Genomic DNA, 24,120 nt, shown 5'->3' on the forward strand with positions numbered 1-24,120 from the left:
TCTAGTAACTCCTTCACTCCACCAGAAAGTTCAGTATGAAAAGATATGAAAAGAAGCACCAAATACTCGGTTCTATACATGAACACTCAATAGAATAACTTGAGCTGAGTGCAATAAATTGCTTTTTAATATGCCAAAAAGCCAATCCTATGACTTAGCGATGGTTGGCCGGGGCGGTAGGAGAAATAATTTGTAGAGTGATAGGATGGGGAGGTCTAGCCTCTGCCACTATTTCCTGCCATCGATAATACATATCCGTCGACCGAAATGATGATTGCCTGTACGCCAGTGGTCTCAGGTTCCCTGTCTTATCCTGTGAACCAGTGGAGCGCAACGCCACTGACGACGAAGTGTTTTGACAATTCTGAAAACTTTCAGCAACAATAAATTCTATGATTGCTGAGGTTTGATGTGGCCAAACCACGATACATCATTTGGCACGGCATAGCGGCAGACTCCGGATTCATTTCGACAACGTGGGCTTCTTTGGCGTTCACCTACATCAAAGAACACGGGTGTTCTCTGCACTGCAATATACGTTGCACAATTTCGCATTTGTTGTTTTTTTCCCCTTGTAAATGCATGCGCCGTGGCCGGAAACAAACCTCACGTCCTCAAACATAGCAGTTCGACAGCTAGCATGCTTAGTTACATCGGTGGGCGCAACGATTTCAGCTTAACTGGGAACGTTTAATCATATATCAATATTTAGCAAAAATTGATAATGCGGCAGTAACATTTTTAAAGAACCACAACTTATGGCAACGAAACCCGACTGAAGCGAGTTGTCATACGTACATTACTCCTATAGTTAACACGCACACTGCGAAAGCTTACACGTGATAAATTCACTAATTTCGAACAAGTCTTCCCACAGCGCCAGATGCTTGTGTACTGTGCGATGTCAGCGCACGTTAAAGATCACCAGATGGTCTAAATTTCCAGAGCCCTCCGCCACGGAGGGCTCTGGAAAACATATATGTTTCCGAAAATGCGCCCTCAAAGACAGACTTTTGCAGGCAGTTTAGCAATTTGAGTGAATCAGTCATTGAGCAGTAATCCACAACTTCTACAAACTCTAATTCGTGGAGCCCCCTTTCCTCATTGGGCGGTCACCCCATACCCGTTAGAAAACTACAGTGTGAAACGCTCCGCACCAGAATGACTTTTGAGATAAGTCCGAGCAAGCGCCACTGTTACAGCCGTGCGGAGGATAGGGGTATGTTGTAGTGGAATGGGGTAGTGTGCCGTGTGGCGGCGGAAACGTGGCTCTTTTTGCGATGACACCCTGCGGTGGTAGAGCGCACCGTACTACTGTGTCGCCCCCTAACGCCGCCCCTGGAAGTAATTTATGGTAAGCTGAGATGCAAAGCCTCCGAGATCGGTGGTTGTAGTTGCCGCGCTGGTCATGCGTGTACGTGGGAAACTTGCTGATTGTTCCCTTTTGTTTCTCATGACACGTTAGCGAATTTTTTTGTGTGCATCGCAGACTCAGTGTTTGAGCAAGCCTGATGCATTAAAGTTTTTGAAGACCGATTGGAATTACGGACTTACTCACATAGGATAAATACAATACCCCAAATACACCGCGGTGCATTTAGCTGCATTCCTGCGTTTTGGCGCCCCTTTGCGGAGTAAAATCTCTAAGAAATGGAGCAGCATTCGTCATTGAGCGTTGTATTTTTTCTGTTGAAAACATTGCGACTGCTCTTCTGGCTGATGCAGGTGACGGGTGGCCGTGCAACTCACCTGATGCTGGTAATGTTAGCCTTCCGGACCTCCTCGTGTGTTTCGACGCATAACTTCAAATTAGTGTGATAGCTAGACAGGCGTATATGTGCATCTAATGAACAGCGATGTGCTTTTTTACGCCGTTTGCAATCCAAACATCCGGGACGCTGCTCAGCGACAGGAATTGGGCAAGCTCAGACGACACAGAAGCATCTTTATTTATTGCAATAATGCAACCAAATGTGTTTAGGTGTTTAAATCTTGCAAATATACTTAGTTTCAATCGTGTTACGTGACCATTTGACTCAAGAACTGTAGAAATTTTCGCAATTCGGATTTAAATTTCGTGCGCCGGGCACACCGTTCGATTGTGGCGCCCTACTGGAGGCGTCATCGCAAAAGTGACCACCATTCTCCCATTGGTTTGCTGCGAAGACGGCACACTACCCCATTCTAGTACACCATAATAGGGGCGCAATTTTCCATGTGTCCATCTTGTGGACTATCCACTTCATCCGCCGCTGATTGCCTGGAGCTGGGCAAGCAGCACGCCCCCTGTTTTCGGTTCTTCTTCCGTAACGTCATTTTTACGTCACCAAGCTTTTACAACTCTCGACACAAATGAGACGGAAGCAATGCTCTTCAACGCGACGAACACAGCCCCCAGAGATTCGAGTTCGGGCGCACATCTCGGAGGCCGTGCATGAGCACTGATCACGTTAGCCGTCGATTTAGATTTAATGCGGCCGCCTGCCTAACCAGCGCCTCCTCTATTTTTCTGTGCCTGGGCGAAGAAGCGGAGCGCAATCGGAACTGGCCGTCGGCGTTAGTGCGGCTTTTAGCCGCAAGGCGCCACCACCGTAGTAGACCCGCCATCGCGTCGTCACTCGCGGAAACGAATGCCGTGGCTGCCTTCGAAGCTGCTATATGGTTCAGTTTACGGCTGTATTCGCGCTCTTTAAAGTATAATGAAAACTTGTAAACGGGAATCATGAAACGCTTGTCGTTCTGGGCACCCAGCCCATTTCAAAGGCGTGCGTCGTTCGCGGCTATTTGATCGAGACGCTCGCGCGTCGTCTGCTGGGCGCATGCCAGAGTGCGCATGGCAGAGATGCGCGGAATATTCTCTTGTCACCGTTACGTTCCCTTGAATGATAGTCAGTTCTTGACTCTCTGAACGCGGATTTCTGAAAGCAACATTTGCCAGGAGCCAATACTGAAAGCATGGGTGCTTAAAGTTCCCCGATGCGTGCTACCGCCTGCTGGTGTAGCACACTATACGCAAGCCTGGAGTTCTTGCGCTAAATAGCACGAATTGTCACTAAAACTGCTTCCAGAATATACGTCATCACCCGTTCTCTTCCTAAAGCTCTTGAGAATTGCATTTGTTGCCCCCGAGAGAAAGCAACAGTTGATGCCAGAAAATGAACTATGAAAAATTATTCCACCATTTCAGAGCTTAAACCAGTTAAATCATGGTGGTACGAAAAACAAACAAAAACAGCTACATATGCCTCGCGCTTCCTGCAACGCTGGCCGATGTGTGTGAAGAGACGATGTTGTTCAAGTTTAAAATTGTAGTGCCCACTCTCAACTTGAGCCAATGTTACAGGTGTGAAAAATGCGGCCTCTTGTCAGTTGCTTGAGGTCATCTTTGTTTTTGTCAACGGATTATTGTAGCCTCATTATCTGGCTCCTTAGCTCTCTTTCTTTTCTCTTTCATTTGGCCTTTTCGGTAGTGAGCAATGTAGAGGCCGAATGGCTGTCGACCCTGACGCTTTTGTCGCATGGGGCAGCCTGCCCAGCCTTGTGAAAGCATTCATTGCGACACTGTACGTGATGACTGTCGGTTGTTTTGCCGGCAGCGCATGTGGTGTCCATGGGCTCCGATTCTTCAGCTTCGGGACCTAATGTCAACGTTGCACATTGGGGCGATCCCAAGGCAGCGTTGCTACTGGTACATGCATTCGTTGACTGTTCGGACGCAGCACGGTCACGTTGAGTGATACTTGCCATGCTTGGTTCAGTTGTTACCTTGGGCTGCAAACGTGAAGCGTAGTCTGCAAAGACTGACGCTACGGCATCCTTCTTAAGCAGCCGCTTCCTATATTCTATGAAATTTTCGGGTCGTAAATGACGGCTACATATTCTAGCGTAGTTTGAATATGCATTAGTAGACCAATTGGCCCTACTAACTACTGCAAGCCACCTCTGCCGAACACCAGCGGCAGCTGGAATTTCATGGGGGGACAGCCGAACGGTGTATTTAGGCGAAAGCCTTAGATGCCTCATCAAACGGGAAAATTGACCGTCGTCGGCATCAACACGAGTGATGCAAGAAATCATCACGCGATGACGTCACAGATAGTAAACTTTTGTGACATCATCGTAGCGTTACATCACGTGACGTTGTCATATCACATCTCCGCCTGGTCAAAAGGGCCGATCAGGGAGTAGTGCGTAACCTTATGAGGTGCATAAATATTGCAGTGCTTCCGATCCTTGAGGCTGTACGTCCGGTGCAGAAAAATCTCGGAGGGAGGCAGGGGACGTTCAATACATTGACTGGGAAGAAAAAAAAAAGCAGATGGCTTTCGCATTTCAGTCGTCTTAGGTGAATACATAAGCGGCCCTGTGAGTATTTTTTTTTCCTTTATCAATAAAGGGAAATACAAAATGACAATCCTGATTTCTTGCCTTTCCATTTGCAGAGTGGAACACAACAGTTACGACATACTAAGGCATGCGACTGACGTGGTTGCAATGGCCTGAAATAGAAAGTAAAACGCGAATGCTGTCAAACTCGAATGCAAGCATCGAACCGGCAGCACGGCCTGACAGACTGCCTGCGGAATACAGTGGGGATGGAAAGAAACGCAAACATTCGGCACCTACATTCCTTGTTGCTTTGCATTTATTTTCTGATGGTTGTTGGCTGAATGACTGATGAAAAGACGGAGTGGAGTCCTCCATGATACAATAAAAAACCATCTAGCGTCTTTTTGATTGGCACCACGGTGAGAACGTGATGAAAACAGCGCGCCGCTATGTTCGCGTTTCTTTCAATTCCTCTGTACCTGTTAAAGCATGCGAGAAGCCTGAACGGAAATAAACTCTGATGCGAACACGAATTCGTGAGCTTCGTAATACGCGCGGCCGCCCAGCGCCAGCTTCCCGTGGATGGATGGATGGATGCTATGAGCGTCCCCTTTATAACGGGGTGGTGACATGTCTGCCACCAGGCTCGAGAAAAAAAACAAAACTTCCTTGTTTCAAGTTGGCTTAATACCTTATCTACAGTGATTAAGTCTGTGTTATTATACCAAAAAAATATAAATTCACGGTCCATCTCTCTGCCTCTTAAGACAGAATGACCTTATTTTTCCCCATTATTTATTTCTGTACTTTATCTCTACTTTTCTGCCACCAATACTCTAACCGTCTCTTACTTACTTCTATCGCGGACGTGTTCAGCTTTCCATTGTTGTCCCTAAAACCCAAGGCTTCATGTAGACTCGTGCCCACACGTATACCTGGGTGAATATGGCCACATTCAATCAGTACATGTTCCATCGTTTCCTTAGTTCCCCCGCAGCATGTACATTGTTCTACTTCGTTACTGAATCTCGCTTTATAACTACGCGTTCTAAGGCAGCCCGACTTTGCTTCAAACAGTAAAGCGCTTCCCCTTGAATTATCATAAAACCTTTCCCTCCTTATTTCGTTTTTGCCTTTTCGGTAGTTACTCAGAACCGGCTTCTTTTCCATCGTTGCCATCCAATAAGTCCTCTCCGCCCCTCTGACCTTCCGCTTAATGCTCCTTGTTGCCATATCGCCTGCACTGCTAGCCGTATATTTACTGGTGAGTCTCCTAGTTCTTTCTCTCCACTGCGTGTCAACGCTTTTTCTATACAAATACCTGAAAGCCTTCTCTGCCCATCTACTCTTCTTCATTTTCCTCAGCCTCTCTTCGAGTCTCATTTTGCTCTGAGCTTCCCTCACTTCAGAGCCTGTCCATCCCATATCACCCTTTACAGCCTCATTTGCCGTCTTCCCGTGAGCGCCCAAGCGAGACGGCCCACCGTCCTTTGATTTACATCCATTCCTGATTGTACCTCTGACTTCATGCACACCACTGAGCTAGTTCCCAAATGTAAGCCCCGGGACCATCACACCCTTCCACAGCCCTCGAAGCACCTCCTACCTATTGTATCCCCATAAAGCTCTGTGCTTCATAATTGCAGCATTCCTCTTTCCCTTTGCTACCGATGCTTTCTCTTGTACCTTCATATACCTGTCCCCCTCATTTACCTATACTCCGAGGTACTTGTACTCGCTTACCCTCGGTATTTTTTGGGCCTGTATTATGACCGCATGGTCTTCGTGATCATTGAATACCATCAATCCTCATTTTGTTGCACTAAATCCTAGTCCTAGAGCCTCACATTCCCTTCCGCATATATCTGCCAGTCGCTGTATATCATTTTGATTGTCCGCAAATAATACAATACGTAGTCTACTTGCACAGCGCCACCACGCAGCAGCGGCGAGCGGAGGCAGAGCGCGCGCTCGACGGCCCGAGGAGAGCGTTCGCCCAGGCACTGAAAAAATAGAGGCGCTGGCCTAACACACCTGGAAAGTTGGTACGCATTCCCTCCATCGTTCTCAAACATCTGAACGCGTTCATATGCAATTTCAGACATGTCAAGTTTGTTTCAGTATCCTGCTACTGTGCGTTTCGTTTTCTGTTTTTTACGCTGGAATGTGCTGGCGGATTCGGAGCGTCAACCTGGTCAAGAGTGCAATGACGCCACTGCTAAACGCTCTTTCAGTAACTGAATGCGCTAGACTGAAGTGAACATGTCTACAAGGTGGATACATCGAGAATAGATCCCCAGGAGGCCCGGATGGGGGGTAGAAAATATAGAAAGAGGCGAGCGAACCGCCACTCGCACATATCACTGTCGTTTCGTATGCTAGGCGCAGTACGGATGTCGTTACTTGTTAATGCCCTTTCAAGCGCGCCGCTCACCGGAAGCAGTGTGATAAGACTGCTGTTTTGTTTTTTTACGCCGCCTCGACCTCGACTTCACTGCCAGAACCTCTCCGATGATCAACGGTTTTGAGCTCCGAGCAGACGCTGCTTAAGTTCGGCTCGTCTGTAAACGTAACACTGGGGATATATAGGTTCGCCCAGGAAAAAACAATGAACATATGAGAATAAGTGACGCGGTTCAGCCAGCATAAAAGCCATCTCCCAGCACTTATAAAATCTTACGCTTATCACCATCTCACAATACGCACGTGTCACAATTTTCAGCACTTGCCAGAAATGTCACAATTTCCAACAACATCATTTGCCACTATGATCAAGAGGAAGAGGCATAAGCCACCGATGCACTTGCATAAAATACTTACTCGTAGAACGCCCCACCTTCAGAAAGGAAAGATGGGAAAATGCCGTTGAACCCGGCTGTTTCACACACATTGCTTGAAGTAGTAAGCGTAGCGATGCTCAAAACACTGGTGAACACCAAGTAGAATTATTTCGAGGAAGCATGGGGCAGCTCACGGGTGGGAATGGAAAAAACACCTTCTTATTTAACTCATAATAAATGCGACGCACTTCTTACCGATCCAAAGGCATGTTGACCGTTTTTATCTATCTATTTATCTATCTAGATGCCTATGTCGTGGCGCTCTTATGGTTGTCTTGTTAACTTGGTATACTCCTACAGTGGCACAGGTGGACATTAGTGTATGATAAACGCGATACTCGGGTCATGACATAAATAACATGACTTGCTTGTCGCGTACGTCCTGAAACCCTTTCCACCACTCAAGTGTGGAAGATACCCGCTTCAGATGGCCCATGGTTCACGGTTATGCGCCAGAGGTGATTCACGGTCTGTATCAACCCATAAAGAGCGAGAATAGACTTCAGAAATCTTAACGCAATAGCGTTAAGGAGCTCGTGTCGCAGAAAATCCGGTGCCGGCATCGACGGTGTTGTCGATGATGAGCGAAAAGGCCCAATTGAAACAAAGAATAAAAATCACAGCTCAAGCCGGATCGAACCCAGGCATTCCGCATTGAAGTGAGGTATTCTACCACACAGCTACGCTAGTGGTTTAAGCTCCTTACGAAAAAGACCCTATACAGGCGTAGCGTCGGAGCAACGCCATTAGTGTTGGCAGTGTTGGCTACCCGCTTTTAAAACAATGTAGTAAGCAATGGCTTCGCAAGGTGTAGTCTAGCGTTCGTTATATACGCCGACGACCTATACTTACTATATCTGCATCATTGCACGGTCGCGTGCACTTCGCTGCGACAAAACGGACGTCTCCACTACGTTAAATCGGACCGTGAACTGCCGTTTATGAGCCAGTGTAGTCGTCGTGCCTGGCAAGCCCACAATATACACAGAATTACTAAACTTAGACAAACATGTCGATTCACTTCGTCACGCTTGGCTACGAACGAAAAATCCGGCATAGGCTCGCTGAATGCTGCGCATAAAACAACTCCCATCTCCCGGAATTGACTTTTTCATATTCTACCTTGCATATCTTAGACTGTGTCCTCAAGGTTAAAACATTAAGAAACACAAACAAATCCAAATCTTCGTCAAGCTTGCGTTGCCCTGCGCTGAGCGCATTCTTGCATCCCATGGCAACGTAGCGGCAGTTCTCTGTCGCGAAGAGTGGGCTTTGCAGCTATTCATCTTTGTACTCACATGAACGCGTTCTTTGCTAAGCGTCACAATTTCAGCTACCAGTATACTGAAACGTGGTTCATGTAACTCGATATGTCGCAAGATGGAAGAAGCAGCAATGCTTCAGCATTGCATTCAATGGGTACGAAAGCACGGAAGTGTTAATGACCTTGGCGCATGCGGTATACAAATTTGGTCAAATGGCTTTTGCCAGCATTTCGTCACGATCGCATGGGAACTGTGAGATCTTTCAATCTTTCAGTGAACAAACCTCCATTGAAGGGATACGGAACGAAAACTTTGCGGCCAATGTTTTGTGGCAGAACAAAAGTTTAACCGCTAAAACTGAAAAATACAACGAAGGTATTTGAAAAAGTCAATGCACCACCTCCCACCAAAGGGAACCATGTGTAGATGCGAAGCAGCGGGAAGATGGTTCGCTTGAGCGGGAGATGATGTAATTTTTTGTTGCGTTCTCGAGCCTGTGCCTTCCTCCTGGCATAGAATTACCACTGTCTTCCAGTCTCCATCCAGCTCCCGCAGCGTGGAACTGCCGGCGTCCGAGGTATTTGACTCTCGCAAAGTCGCAAGATCATGCGCCTCTGCCTCTCTGCAGTTCATGCCGTTGGTGTCGTCGTGGGATTCTTCAGCGAGGGAAGGAGAGCACGAGCGCCCCGCGTCTAGAGCCACAAAAGCAGAGGCGTCCGTCGGCCGCTCGTGCCACGTCAAGACGCCGGAGGCATCGCTGCTGCCTACTCGTCGCAGGAGAGAATGAGGCGCGCGAGAGGGGGGAGCGTAGGAGAGAAGAGAGAGGAGGAGGGTATGCGCATGCACTGGCGCTCATCGCGGCGTTGAGCAGGAGAGAATGAGGCGCTAGAGGGGGAAATCGTAGGAGATGAGAGAGAGGGGGAGGAGACGCGCATGCGCAGTGAAGCGCGGACGCCACCGGACACAGCCCGGAGCAAAAGATGCTTCGCATCTAAAAGAGGACGAGAAAAATCTTTTGTCAGCAATTTTCAGTTGTGCCAAGCGGCCGCCGGCAGCATCTGCAATACGTCGTGATACCCCGCGCACGCGCGGCCGCAGAAGCCGCGGTGGGTGTTCATTCTGTCGGCGCTGCTCGCTTGCAATTGTGGTACGTCTGAAACTTCGGAGAAACTTATCGCTTTGTATGACTCACGATTTCCCACAGTCGGTCTTCGGTTTTAAAGCGTTCGTGGCGGTGGAAGGTAATGCCTAGCTGCTGCTGCGCTGAAGGCTGTCCAAACAGCATCGTTGGTCGCGCCCTCCGTGGTCGCGAAACACCGTCGCAAACCTTTCCTAGTGATGACAAGCTGTGTTGACTTTGGATGCCTAGTAGTAGTAGTACAAACTTTATTGAACTGAAGGGAATTAGGGCGAATGTGGGTGGGTCCCCTAGTCTAGGGGACTAGGGGACCCACCCACATTCGCCCTCCCAGCAGAGTTACTTGTCTCCCCCGACCATTGCTCGCAAGCCAGACCTCCCACTGCCTCTTGAAAGGGTTTCTCCCTAATAAGGGCGAAGTGATTTCGGGTGGCCTGAGTCTACACGTCCATGTTACGTGGGTGAGAGATGACCACTCCCAGCACCAAGGACATGTGTCCGGGTGCTGCGTTGGGTGGATTTTGTTGAGAAATAACAGATTGGGGTACGTGTTAGTTTGTAACCGGTGCCAGTCCCTAGCATGCTCGATATCGAGTTTGGGCTGTCGTCGACTGAATTTTTGCCTTTCTTTCCTTTGTGCCTCCAAGATGTCGCGTGGGGTGACTGGAGGTTGTTCGAGAGTCGATCGGTGCTCGTATGCTGATTCCGCGAGCTATACCATCTGCCCTCTCGTTACGCTCTAGCCCGGCATGTGCAGGACCCCAAATGATAGCGTGCTGCTCAGGCATTAGGCCAAACTTGTACACATTTAAAAAAAGGTCACAGTTTCGCGGCAACGGCGAAGCAATGAATGCGATAGCAACAAATTGGAATGTAACGCGAAGAACGGAAAACAGCTCGAAATTACCAGCGCATCGCTCAAGCCCAAACGACGCACGAAAAGAACGCACACAGGACGAACGCGAACTATCACGCGTCAGAGCTCGACAATAGAAGCGCGCTGCTAAAACATAAAGGAGGACGCACAAAACGGACGCACAGGTACACACAGGAGAAGCCGCGAACTGTCACAGTTGTTACTTATTTCTGTTTGAACAGCGCGCTCCTTTCGCAAACGCGGCTTGCTGCAGCGAGCGAAGTGACTGTGCTCTGTGACTTCAGCGCTGACATCGCGGGGAAAACACAAGACATACAACCCCCTCCCTCAATAATCGAGATAAGCGCGCGCAGGCGACTACACCATGTAGGGTGAAGAGCATCGGCGTTCGCAGTAGCGGGGCGACGACATTTAAAGCGGGCCCAGCGCGCACTTCGCGCCATCTCGCTGGTGACCAAGAAAGCATGCTGAAGTAAATGGTGTACATATACAGGTCGTCTTTCGCAGGCTGAATGTCGTATTTCTCGTGGCCTAGCACTCTTATGCCGCGCGCTGCGGAGCGAGAGGTAGCCCGTACAATACCGCGCGTCGGAAAAAATTTTTCTGGAATATGTTTCTTTGTGGCTTTTCTATATATTGCCACGACCGCTTCTTCTTTTATTTTGATGTGTTCGAGTTTGACCAGCAAGGACGGTTATCAACGCTCGACGCTGGCCCCGAAGCAGTGTTCGAGAAGCTTCACGATTTTGGTAGATCGTTTTGTTAAGATTGCGCGCCGCACGCGAATGTTCCAGCTTTCTCGAGAGATAACGCCGCCATCAGCGATATTGCTGGAAAGTTCCATAGCGCCTGTATAAAAGCCGACGCGCTTGACCGCTTGTCAGTTGATCGACGGACGACGCCCTGTTCGCCGCTATCATTGTACAGCGTGTACTGCTGTAGTTCTAGTTCTCATTTTCCGGCCACAAGTTCGGCCAAATAAACAGTTTCATCCTGCAAACGCCGACTGCTGTCTTCGTTGACGTCACGACCACGTGACATCTGGTGGAGGTGCTGCTTCTTCCATGATCCGGACGCCCCCGCGAAGCGCTGACCCAAGCCCAAGCCGCGACGAGGACGACGACAAGGAGAACCCGGATCGTCGAACAAGCCGCAGGCAGAAGGGACTGCCGCCAGAGCACGGGCTCCTTCCCGAAAAAGACAGACAGTCGCAGATCCCAAGATCGACCGCAGCGACGATGACCGACCCCGTGCAGCCTGCGCCGATCCTTCTTCGGCATCCCAAGGAGCCGCCAACCTTCCGCGGGTCGTCGTTTGAAGACCCGGAGACCTGGCTTGAAACATACGACCGTGTCGCCGCCTTTAACAACTGGACCAATGAAGACAAGCTGCGTCACGTGTACTTTTACCTCGAAGACGCGGCCAGAACCTGGTTTGAGAATCGGGAGTCCTCACTGCAGACCTGGGATCTTTTCCGCAGCGCATTCCTGCACACGTTCACAAGCGTCGTCCGCAGGGAAAGAGCCGCTTCTTTGCTGGAGACCCGGGTGCAGCTGCCAAACGAAAACGTCACCATCTTCACGGAAGAGATGACTCGACTTTTCCGTCAGGCCGACGCTGCGATGGCGGAAGACAAAAAAGTTCGCCTGCTCATGCGGGGTGTCAAACAAGAACTTTTCGCGGGACTTGTCCGCAACCCGCCCACGACGGTCGCCGAATTCCTCACCGAGGCTACGACTATTGAGAAGACACTGGACATGCGGACGAAACAATACAACCGCTCGACGCTGTCTGCAACCAATTCCGAAGTGCACTCACTAGCCACCGACGACTTGCGCGAAACCATCCGAGCGATCGTGCGGGAGGAGTTGCGCAAGCTGTTACCTTCGCCGCAGCCTCAAGTGGATTCGATCGCAGACATTGTCCGCGAGGAAATCAAAGAGTCACTGGTTGTTCCTCAGCCGGCACCGCCGCAGCTTCCAGCATTGAGCTATGCTGCTGCAGCCCGACGCAACGCCCCCCCTCCTCGCCCACGTCAAGACGTCGCGCCGCCCCAGCAGTTCCGCCGCCAGGCACCACCGCCGCCACCACCGACGTCATACCGCCCGCCAGCCGGTCAGCGATACACACCGAGGAAGACCGACGTTTGGCGCGCCCCCGACCATCGTCCACTCTGCTACCACTGCGGAGAAGCCGGCCACACCTACCGCCGCTGCCATTATCGACAGATGGGATTGCGTGGGTTCGCCGTCGACGCGCCACGTCCACAGCAGGGGGAACGACCACGTGACATCGCCGACTACCTGGCAGGAACGCAGTGGACCCCCCGAAGACCTTCCCGATCGCCGTCGCCAGGCCGCTACGCCTCTCCCCAACGCCGATCATACACTGGCCCAACCCGGGGCCGGTCACCTAGCCCGCATCCGGAAAACTAAGGGCAGCAACCGATGGAGGTGCGGTTGCTGTACGACGAAATACCGAAGACCCTCCGCCGCCGACGCCACCGCCACGACGAAGGCTTCAGGACACGACGCGAACCCCTGACGACGAAACCTCGCGGACCGAAGTAGACCTGACGACGCAACGTGGAAGCAGCGGAACAAACCGACGTAGCCGTGACCCGACGCCACGACCTAACTGCAACGCAAGACGACGAACTAGCGACCTCGACGTTCTTATCGACGGCCACAGCGTCACAGCTCTCGTCGACACCGGAGCCGACTATTCTGTTATCAATGGACCGTTCGCCACGAAGCTGAAGAAAGTTAGGACAGCCTGGGAAGGCCCCGAAATCCGGACAACTGGAGGTCACCTCGTAACCCCGGAGGGAATCTGCACAGCGAGACTCACCATTAACAACCGGATTTATCCCGCGAACTTCGTAATCCTGCCGCGTTGCTCGAGAGATGTCATCCTTGGTATGGACTTCTTAGGCCTTCATGGTGCAATCATCGACCTGAGGTCTAAGTCAATAACACTGTCCACGGAAAAGGCACTACCGCCGCACACTCCGCCAAGAAAGCACGCCTTGAATGTGCTGGAAGACCAGGTCACCATTCCCCCTCGCTCCAGCGTCATCATTTCCGTCGGCACTCAAAAATCAGCAGACCTGGAAGGCGTTGTTGAAGGCGACCAGCACCACTTGATTAACCGCAAGATTTGCGTCGCAAGAGGAGTAGCAGAGCTGCGGGCTGGGAAAGCAACAGTTATGCTCACGTATTTCAGCAACGAGTACAAGCACGTGAGCAAAGGCACGACGGTCGCCTACATCGAAGAAATCGTAGAAGCCAGCAATGCTTTCGGCCTCACCGATTCTCCCGAGCCTACTCCGACGAATAAAGCGCCGCAACCAGCTTTCGACATCAATCCCAGCCTTCAGAAGCACAAACAAGAACAGCTCAAAACCCTGCTGTTGCAATACAAGGACTGCTTTTCGTCGTCGTCAAGAATTCGGCAGACTCCCGTGGCAAAACATCGCATCATAACAGAGGAAAGCGCCAGACCACTCCGTCAGAGCCCGTACAGAGTTTCGACGCGAGAACGCGAGGCCGTGAAGAAACAGGTCGACGAAATGCTACGCGACGACATCATTCAGCCGTCAAAGAGTCCGTGGGCATCCCCGGTGGTGCTAGTGAAGAAGAAGGATGGGACTCTACGTTTTTGCGTCGATTATCGTCGCCTGAACAAAGTCACGAAGAAGGACGTGTATCCCCTTCCCCGGATAGACGACACCCTGGATCGATTACACAACGCAAAGTACTTTTCGTCGATGGACCTCAAGACCGGTTACTGGCAAATAGAAGTCGACGAGAGAGACCGAGAAAAGACTGCTTTCATAACACCAGACGGCCTCTTCGAGTTCAAGGTCATGCCCTTTGGTCTTTGCTCGGCACCTGCGACTTTTCAACGGGTTATGGATACAGTACTGGCCGGCTTGAAGTGGCAGACGTGTCTCGTGTACTTGGACGACGTCGTTGTGTTTTCCTCAAACTTCGACGAACACCTTCGGCGCCTTGAAGTTGTACTTCAAGCAATCAAGACCTCCGGACTCACCTTGAAGCCTGAAAAGTGCCGCTTAGCATACGAGGAGCTCTTGTTCTTCGGTCACGTAATCAGCAAGGATGGTGTTCGCCCGGACCCGCGGAAAACAGCTGCCATCGCTGACTTCCCGATGCCCACCGACAAGAAGGCCGTACGCCGTTTTCTCGGCTTGTGCGCCTATTACAGACGTTTCGTCAAGGAATTTTCACGGATCGCCGAGCCACTGACGCAACTCACGAAGGCCGACGTCGAATTCAGGTGGGAAACGTCGCAAGTTCAAGCATTTCAAGAACTGAAACGACGCCTGCAGACGCCTCCTATACTTGCGCATTTCGACGAATACGCCGATACGGAAATCCACACCGACGCAAGCAGCGTAGGACTCGGCGCCGTCCTTGTGCAAAAGACCGACGGATTCGAAAGGGTCATCAGTTATGCTAGCCGGTCGATATCAAAGGCAGAAATCAACTACTCCACAACAGAAAAGGAATGCCTGGCCATCATCTGGGCTACATCGAAGTTTCGCCCCTACCTCTACAGCCGGCCCTTCAAAGTTGTGAGCGACCACCACGCCTTGTGTTGGCTAGCTAACTTGAAGGACCCTTCAGGTCGCCTCGCACGGTGGAGCCTACGACTTCAAGAATTTGACATAACCGTCGTTTACAAGTCCGGAAGAAAACACTCCGACGCTGACTGCCTGTCCCGCGCCCCCGTCGACCCACCGCCGCAGGACGACATGGAGGATTACTGCTTCTTGGGAACCATAAGTGCCGAAGACTTCGCCGAACGACAGCGAGCGGACCCAGAACTCAGAGGCCTTGTGGAATACCTCGAGGGCAGGACCACCGTCGTTCCCAAGGTATTCACGCGAGGACTGACGTCGTTTTTCTTGCGCAACGGTGTTCTCCTTAAGAAGAACTTCTCGTCGCTTCGAGCCGATTCCCTTCTCGTAGTGCCCTCGACATTGCGACCAGAGGTCCTCCAGGCTCTGCATGACGACCCGACGTCTGGACACCTGGGTGTTTCTCAGACGCTCGCAAGAATACAGGAAAAGTACTACTGGCCGCGCCTTGTCGCCGACGTAACTCGCTACGTCAAGACCTGCCGGGACTGTCAGCGACGCAAGACACCGCCGACTAGGCCAGCCGGACTTCTGCAGCCTATCGAGCCACCTCGACGGCCGTTCCAGCAAATTGGGATGGACTTACTGGGGCCGTTCCCGACGTCCAATACCGGAAACAAATGGATCGTCGTAGCCACCGACTACATCACCCGCTACGCCGAGACAAGGGCCCTACCCAGAGGCAGTGCCGCCGAGGTAGCGATGTTCTTCGTTGAGAACATCCTCCTGCGTCATGGCGCCCCAGAGGTCCTCATCACTGACAGAGGTACGGCGTTTACGGCTGACCTAACTCAGGCAATACTGAGATACAGCCAAACAAGCCACCGCCGGACCACAGCGTACCACCCACAGACCAATGGCCTCACCGAGCGGCTAAACAAGACCATCGCCGACATGCTGGCCATGTATGTCGACGTCGAACACAAGACGTGGGATGCCATCCTTCCGTATGTGACCTTCGCATACAACACGGCCATGCAAGAAACGACGCAAATGACGCCGTACACGCTGGTCTACGGAAGGAGCCCGGCAACGACGCTCGACGCAATACTACCAACCGCCACCGACGAAGACGACCTCGACGTTGCCGCCTATTTGCAACGCGCCGAAGAAGCTCGACTGCTCGCCCGCCTGCGCATCAAGAACCAGCAGAGGGTCGACAGCCGTCACTATAATCTTCGATGACGCCACATGGAGTACCAACCCGGTGACCGTGTGTGGGTCTGGACGCCGATACGCCGACGTGGGCTCAGTGAAAAACTTCTTCGGCGATACTTCGGGCCATACAAGGTGCTTCGACGTCACGGCGCTCTTGACTACGAGGTCGTCCCGGACGGATTTACGAACTCCCAGCGACGCCGCGCACGACCTGAAGTCGTCCATGTCGTGCGCCTTAAGCCGTTTTTTGCGCGTTAGCGAACCTGGGGACTCTACTTTTTCCTTTGTTATTGTAATTTATTTGTGTATGCACTTGTTTTTTTTTCCTTTCCATGTTGCAAGCATCGGGACGATGCTTTTTCAGAGGGGGGCAATGCCACGCCCGCTTCTTCTTTTATTTTGATGTGTTCGAGTTTGACCAGCAAGGACGGTTATCAACGCTCGACGCTGGCCCCGAAGCAGTGTTCGAGAAGCTTCACGATTTTGGTAGATCGTTTTGTTAAGATTGCGCGCCGCACGCGAATGTTCCAGCTTTCTCGAGAGATAACGCCGCCATCAGCGATATTGCTGGAAAGTTCCATAGCGCCTGTATAAAAGCCGACGCGCTTGACCGCTTGTCAGTTGATCGACGGACGACGCCCTGTTCGCCGCTATCATTGTACAGCGTGTACTGCTGTAGTTCTAGTTCTCATTTTCCGGCCACAAGTTCGGCCAAATAAACAGTCTCCTCCTGCAAACGCCGACTGCTGTCTTCGTTGACGTCACGACCACGTGACAATATACAGGGTGTTTCAGCTAAAAAGCACCAAGTATTAAAAAATTAAGCATAGGCGCTACGCATCTCCAATCTGCGCAATATTGTTCTGAGCCATATAGAGCCCTTCAGAGTATTTTTTCAATCCGCCAAGCTCGGCAATTAACAAAGATTGCTTAATGAACTTTTTAAATAGCAACTCTAGAGAAAAGTTTTCAATACAAAAGTTGTAGCGCTTGTTCAGAAACATCGAATTTTTCAGCCTGTGTTAAGATAAATCCCCTGCCCAAATTTTTTCCGGCTTTCTCTAAAACGCGCCAATTTTAAAAAATACCACGTGACGGCCGCCAAAAGCGCGGCGCTTTTAGTGCCCTCAAATGTAAGTTGAACGAATTATCAAAGGCTGCTCCGCGCACGAAGGTCGATTGAGCAGGCTGCCGGTGACTGCGATGGACGCTAAATCAGGATACAGGCGTACCATCTAAAAAAAAAAACTACGAAAGAGCGGCCGTCACGTGTGAGTGGATCTTTTGTCTCGGTCCTTCATCACGCTGTCACCCTAGCCCCTTCCAATGTGTTTCTTCATTGGTGAGAAAAGAAAAGAAAAAATGCCTACGCTGCATCAAATGCTGCCTACGGTCTCATGTAGCATTTGTTGCGTGGCTGCCGCTTTTTCGTTGAAGAATTTTTTTTTGTCGTTGTTAAAACGGTATGCTCATTTTGTCGCTTAACGTCCATCGCAGTCACCGATAACCTATTCCATCAATGTTCGTGCGCGAAGCAGCCTTTGATAATTCGTTCAACTTACATTTGAGGGCACTAAAAGCGCCGCGCGCTTGGCGGCAGTCACGTGGTATTTTTTAAAAATTCGCGCACTTTATAGAGAGGCCGGAAAAAATTTAGGCAGGCGAGTTATCTGAACACAGATTGAAAAATTCGATGTTTCTGAACAAGCGCTACAACTTTTGTATTGAAAATGTTTCTCTAGAGTTACTATTTAAAAAGTTCATTAAGCAATCGTTGTTAATTGCCAAGCTTGGCGGATTGCAAAAACTATTCCGACGTGCTCTATATGGCTCAGAACAAAACTGCGCTAATTGGAGACGCATAGCGCCTATGCTTAATTTTTTAACACTTGGTGCTTTTTAGCTGAAACACACTGCACATACATATACACGATTTTATTTTCGATTCATGGGCGCCGCCATCTTGGACTGATAAGCGATTGTTCTGCCTGTTTTCTACGTCACAATATGAAATGATCATGGTCATGAAACGTTGAATGTACCGGCCCAGGCGTTTTCGTGCGTGCGAGTTCACCGTAGCACTGTTTCTTTATTTGATACGGATACAAAACTGCAACGTTATCAGTCCAAGATGGCGGCGCTTGAGCGTGTGCGGAAAATGGTGTATATATATATATATATATATATATATATATATATATATATATATATATATATATATATATATATACACATACATACATATACATATACCAGCCCTGACGGCGTCAACAAACGGCGATAGCAAAAACCAGCCGAAAGTGTCGATATAATTGCTATCGCAATAAAATCGACTTCATTTGCAAGCTCGGACCACTTCATCTCTTCACTTTGCTGCGTCCGAAAAAAAAAGGAACAGCAAAAGCACGGAACCGCGGCGCCATCTAGCCGTAATGCGCGCAAACGAGGCTTGCTTTCGAATATTCCGTGCTCTCCATAGTCACGAAGTCAACAGTTATTCATTAGTTCACCTGTAAATGGCTTGTAGTAGCATGGATATGGCAGTAGCTGTCGTATGCATCCAGCTATAGACGTGAGACTGCCCAGGCGGCGCTGCGAAAAACACCGCCACCAGCGCCTTCATCGCAGCCCTGGCGCTTACTGGGTAATACAATGAGAGCCTTCCGCAAGCGCATGTGCGTAGGCCACAATATAACCCCCCCCCTCTTTCGTTAGTGTCTAGACGCATTTTCTTGAAAATCAAGGTCCTGGAAAGCTTCTTCCGCCAATCCACGCTTCAGAAACAAATGAAGCTGATGAAAGTGAACTGCGAGTACAATGCAAAAGGTGTTTTCATTATTCCGGCGCGCTGAAACTCGCAAGTACAAGCGAGCATCGCACGAAATCGAGTTCAAGGCAAATCCTCCGACATCCGTTCTCTAGCGCCTAAATGCGTTAAATTCGGGTATATACGTAATGCCAAAGCGATGATGTACATACAAGATGAATTTAGCTATGTATTATACGATCAGTGGTACAAAACGCGCTTGGTCAGGGACGAATGGCCCCGGCGATTTTCGCCTTGTCAGTTACATTCTCCTTTAATTCATACCTCGTTCCTTGTGCATTGGAGCTGTTTTATTACGCATCCTCAAATGGTCTCTTGATGGTTGTCTTCCGTTTGTATATACTGCAAGTGTGGATACGTGCGTGTCCAATTTCGCGGGGTACAACCAAAGGCAAAACCGTGGCTTCCGGGATAGATACGGCAAACGCGGAGACCACGGGCAAAACAAACCTGAAGGTGGTCACGACCAACATTTTACAATTTACTTGTATGACGCACGTGTTAGCTAGCTAGAGCCAGAACTCTGGGCCTTCAAAACGTACGTCCGCGATGCTGTGTGGTGACGACCAGCTCCGATTATAGGTTGTCGCGGTGTGCGTATCACGCGTCTACAGTCTGCCCCTAGCTGCTCGCTCTGTGTGTTTACACGGCACGCACCGCGGTCAGAGCCTCTGCTGAGCTTTGTAGTGAAGCTAACCACGGTTCTCCATCAGGGCTACGCAAGACAACAGGAGAGCCACATTATCACACTTTCTCATGCAACCGGCTGGGAAGAACGTGGGTTGTTCGCTTACCCAACACGCTCGCAACGGCTCGTACCCAGCACTCTCGCCTTTCTTCTTCGTACGACAACTGTGGAAATCGATAAAACTGAACGTTGTTTTGCAGTTCTTTACGTCCGTGGCAATTCACAACGCAACAATAGCGTCGATCGCGGCGTTTCTTCCTAGCGTGCGGGGCGGTCTCGTCTGCTGTTGTTCTCGCCATCGTTCTGGCGAGTCATTCAGCGGGCACTTCATGACGGTTCGGTGGCGCGTTTGACTAGCGAAGAGAAATTCACAGCTCTCGTTCTGAGTGTTAAATGCCCAAACGCACGCGATATTAAGCTCAGTCGTTGTTTCCCATTCGTTAGTGGCACCTGGTCCCACAGCAAACTGTGCGAGGGAGTCGGTCTTCGTACTACCCAATACTTCTCCGACAGGTGGCGCCACGCATCTTGGAAACTCCAGAGTCTGATGTCTATGAAACGGCTGAGAAATTCCACACATGCGGCGCATCGTCGCGTAAAAACCAGCTGCACAGCGCTCGAAAGCCGACCGCATAGGTAAACACAAAGCGACAAACTACGACGCGTCGATTCAGCAGTAATAACGACCTTTCTGCCTGAACGAAGCTAATGAGCCTTCGATAACATTATTTATCTATTGCTGCCGCTGCACGTTGGACCATGTTGCTGTCCTGGACTGCCTGACCGGCACGTCCACGGCCTCCTCCTTTTTGTCGCTAGGCGCAGGATGCTCGCAACCGTAATCATTTCTGTTTCTTGAGAAGTTTAAATGGTCTGCATCATCACAGGTGAAGGCATCGTTGGTAAAGAGACGACGACATTACTGCGCACTGTGCAGTTGTGCGACAGCACGGGCTGCCAAAGGCCGTGGCCGGCCAGCTGTCCAACGAGGGTGCTGTGACGTAACGCCTTTTATAGGCGTGTGCAGGGGGGCGGCCTCCCCCCTTGGTCACCGAAGGGGGGGGGGGTGAATTCTGCTCCATACATTGATTTGATAGGGAGGGGGGCGGCGCTGCGATGAACCTTCGCCCGCCTTCGTCCCCCCCCCCCTTGAAAGGGAACCCGGCGCACGCCTATGACGCCTTCCAACTCGCGTCGGCCGAGTGCCTTGTCGCACGCTCGCAAAAAAGCCGAAAATAGATCACCTGCTCAAAAGTTCGCTTAGTTACGACATTTTTTCGATGTAATCGTACACTGAGAGTTCATTTTCAACATTCTCGCAAAATTTTCATATTTTTATTCAGTATCCCTTTGACTACGGTATATTCCAATCCTGCGCAGCAAAGATAAACGCCATGTGTCACAAAAATACTTACTTGTTGCGGACGTGGTTCGTCCAGCCGTAACGCAAGGCAGAATGAACCGAAAACATGACAAGTCATTTCATGGTTACCACGTCCGATGGAAGATGTTTTAAATAGAATTTTGCTCGCATAACCAAAGTTACACTGCTAGAGTTTATGAAAATGAACAAGAATAGTTTACCCTTCTTGTGAGAGTCTGTGTGCCTGAGCATGGTTTAATAAATTAGGGACGCACGCGAAGTGAGTTCACGATTATTTTCTGCCGAATCGTTAGTAATAATGTAGCTGAGATTAACTGTGCGAGAATAATCTCGGAGGCGTACCTTTCTCCGCATATACTCCATTAGTGAAACCTGATGTAGATTTGTGATGGACGCGCGTACGTTATGCCTGCCTTTGTTCGGTATTGTATGCCATAGAGTTCCTACACTACTTACTAGAGGGAACTCTGGCGCTAGTGTCTATGGGAGCTGCAACGCATGGCGCTTCAGCCAGCATGGGAATGGTGTGTGTCACTGATCCCGTTAATCGGGACTGCAATCGCCGGGCGGATTCTAAGGGTTGGCGTCAAGGCCCTCCGAAAACGCACCACGAAAGCGCGGACAATTTAGGGTTGGTCCATTGGTGCGCCAGCGAACGCCGGTTGTGGTCCAAAGACCGAGTTAGAGCCGAGAGTCGAAACCTGTGCAGGTATGCATCAAGGTCATCTTTTCTCTCATCAAACGCCACAAGCAGTTTGCTTGGGTTCAATCGGAAGCTATAATCTTCCCTTTCGCTGCTCTCCACTCTAGCTTGCACGGGAGTCTCTGTGCGCTGCTGCAAACGGAGCCGTTCGATTTCCAATTCGTGCTGCCGTTGCCTTTCTCTCTCAGCCATCTGCGCCTCTCTTTCTTCTCTCTCCCTCTCAGCTGCTAGCCTCTCTCTCTCCAGCTCCAGTTTCAGTTGTTGTTCTCTTTCTTCCTTCGCCCTCTCAGCCGCCAACCTCTCTCTTTCGAGTTCTGCAGCCTTTTCTTCCTTAGCCCTCTCTCTTTCTTCTTTTTCCTTTTGGCTAACCCACTTTCGTAGTTCGGCCCCAGACAAACCCATATTCTCACCAAGGGCAACTAACTTCTCAAGATCCATGATGCCCGTTAACAAAACCTAGACGCGTGCACAAAATATCTGCCTAACTTCGAATACCAAACACTCTCTGCACACAGGTTAGCGAGAACGCGGTGCAACACTCAAAAATCGTTCGCAAGCACTATCAACGTCTCAAGGCTCTTTCTCCCTACTTTGGACACACTTTTGCACCAAAAAGGTCCTGTGTCGCGGACGCCAGAATAATTGTCGCTGATCCCGTTAATCGGGACTGCAATCGCCGGGCGGATTCTAAGGGTTGGCGTCAAGGCCCTCCGAAAACGCACCACGAAAGCGCGGACAATTTAGGGTTGGTCCTTTGGTGCGCCAGCGAACGCCGGTTGTGGTCCAAAGACCGAGTTAGAGCCGAGAGTCGATAACACAAACGAAAACGAAATATATTCTCAGTTAAGGCAATACAAATAACACAAACACATGCACACTCGGCTGGTACCAGTTACAACTTCACAATATAATTCAGATGGTGTTTACACAACGGGAGCTAAGCAAACAGATCACACGCAACAAATGCAATCGCATGCATTACAACTATTCAACGACTGTTAAAGCCCTGAATAAACAATGGCGTATCTAGTCCGCAATACTTGGACGGTAATCGAATGCTTCTCTTCAAGGAAACACTCACGCCAGCTCCAGCGTTGATCGTCGTAGCTCAACCGTCGTCGTGACTTTTCACGGCTCACACGGTGTCGTCATCGGATTCTTCCAGATCCACGAGCGACTGACCGCACACCATCATAAACACGTCTTCTTTGGCTAACGGAGCCACACTTAGCGTAACCTCACCATCACCGGGCCACTCCTTCACTGACCTGCCGACTCCCTTCACTGACTGACTTCTCGACTCCTGTCTGCACTGCCTGACCTACTGTCGATTGCACGCTTTTATCCCTTCTCCCCTGGGTTCTAGAAGCGTCGGGAGAGTTCTTCCGCGTGCAGCACAGCCAAGCCTGGGGAAAGGGCGAGAGCTTTCTCGTATGTTCGAATCGCGACGGCATCGCTCGCGGATGCGTCACCCCTTCCTTCTAGAAAGATCCAGGCCTTGCCAGGCGTTCGATCGTGTTTACGGCGTCTGGCTCGAGGGGGTGAGGAGGATGCGGCGCGCCGGCGTCTTTTGATGCTTGTTTTTTCGTCTTTCGCGCTTCTTGGGCGCGCGATTCGCGCCGTTCTGTCTCGTAGCAGTTTGAAAGCTGCCTCGCGCGCGCTTTATAACACGCTAATTTGTGACAGTGTGTAGTACACCGAATTGTCTAAACTTCGTTCTTTCGGCTCCGTTTCGCTCCGCGTCGCCTGCATCCGCTTTGTCGCAAAATAAGGTCCAGAAAAAGTCAGCAGTTCCACTTCACTACTTTAACCGTTTTATGCTCACCATTTCAAATCTGCTTACGTAGTTCACAACGATCCATTATTTTATCCGAAAGAAAACCAAAACACAACAATAAACAAAGCCACAAGTGCGATCGAAGACCGCGAGCACGAAGACTAGGCAAATCCGTGTACTACCCATGATTCCCATGGTGGCCGAGCGATCGCAGCGCCAGAGTCCCCTGTAGTTATTTTAGGAAACTCTATGGCGTATGCAGAAAATATTGTGCTCGCATTCAACATGGTGGTTCGGCAGTTCATCTTCTCGCAAGACATTTAGGAGCAACGGCAAATATACGGCTTGTTCCACCTTTTTGACCAGTTTAACTGCGCACTACAGCGCTAAGCTCCTTTACGACTGTGCGCACTCAACTGAATTTTGTTGGCGTGTATTCGTTGTCAATTGTCAAGTGCAGCATTTATACTA

The sequence above is a fragment of the Rhipicephalus sanguineus genome, chromosome 2 (assembly GCF_013339695.2).
Source record: "Rhipicephalus sanguineus isolate Rsan-2018 chromosome 2, BIME_Rsan_1.4, whole genome shotgun sequence".
Lineage (NCBI taxonomy): Eukaryota > Metazoa > Arthropoda > Arachnida > Ixodida > Ixodidae > Rhipicephalus > Rhipicephalus sanguineus.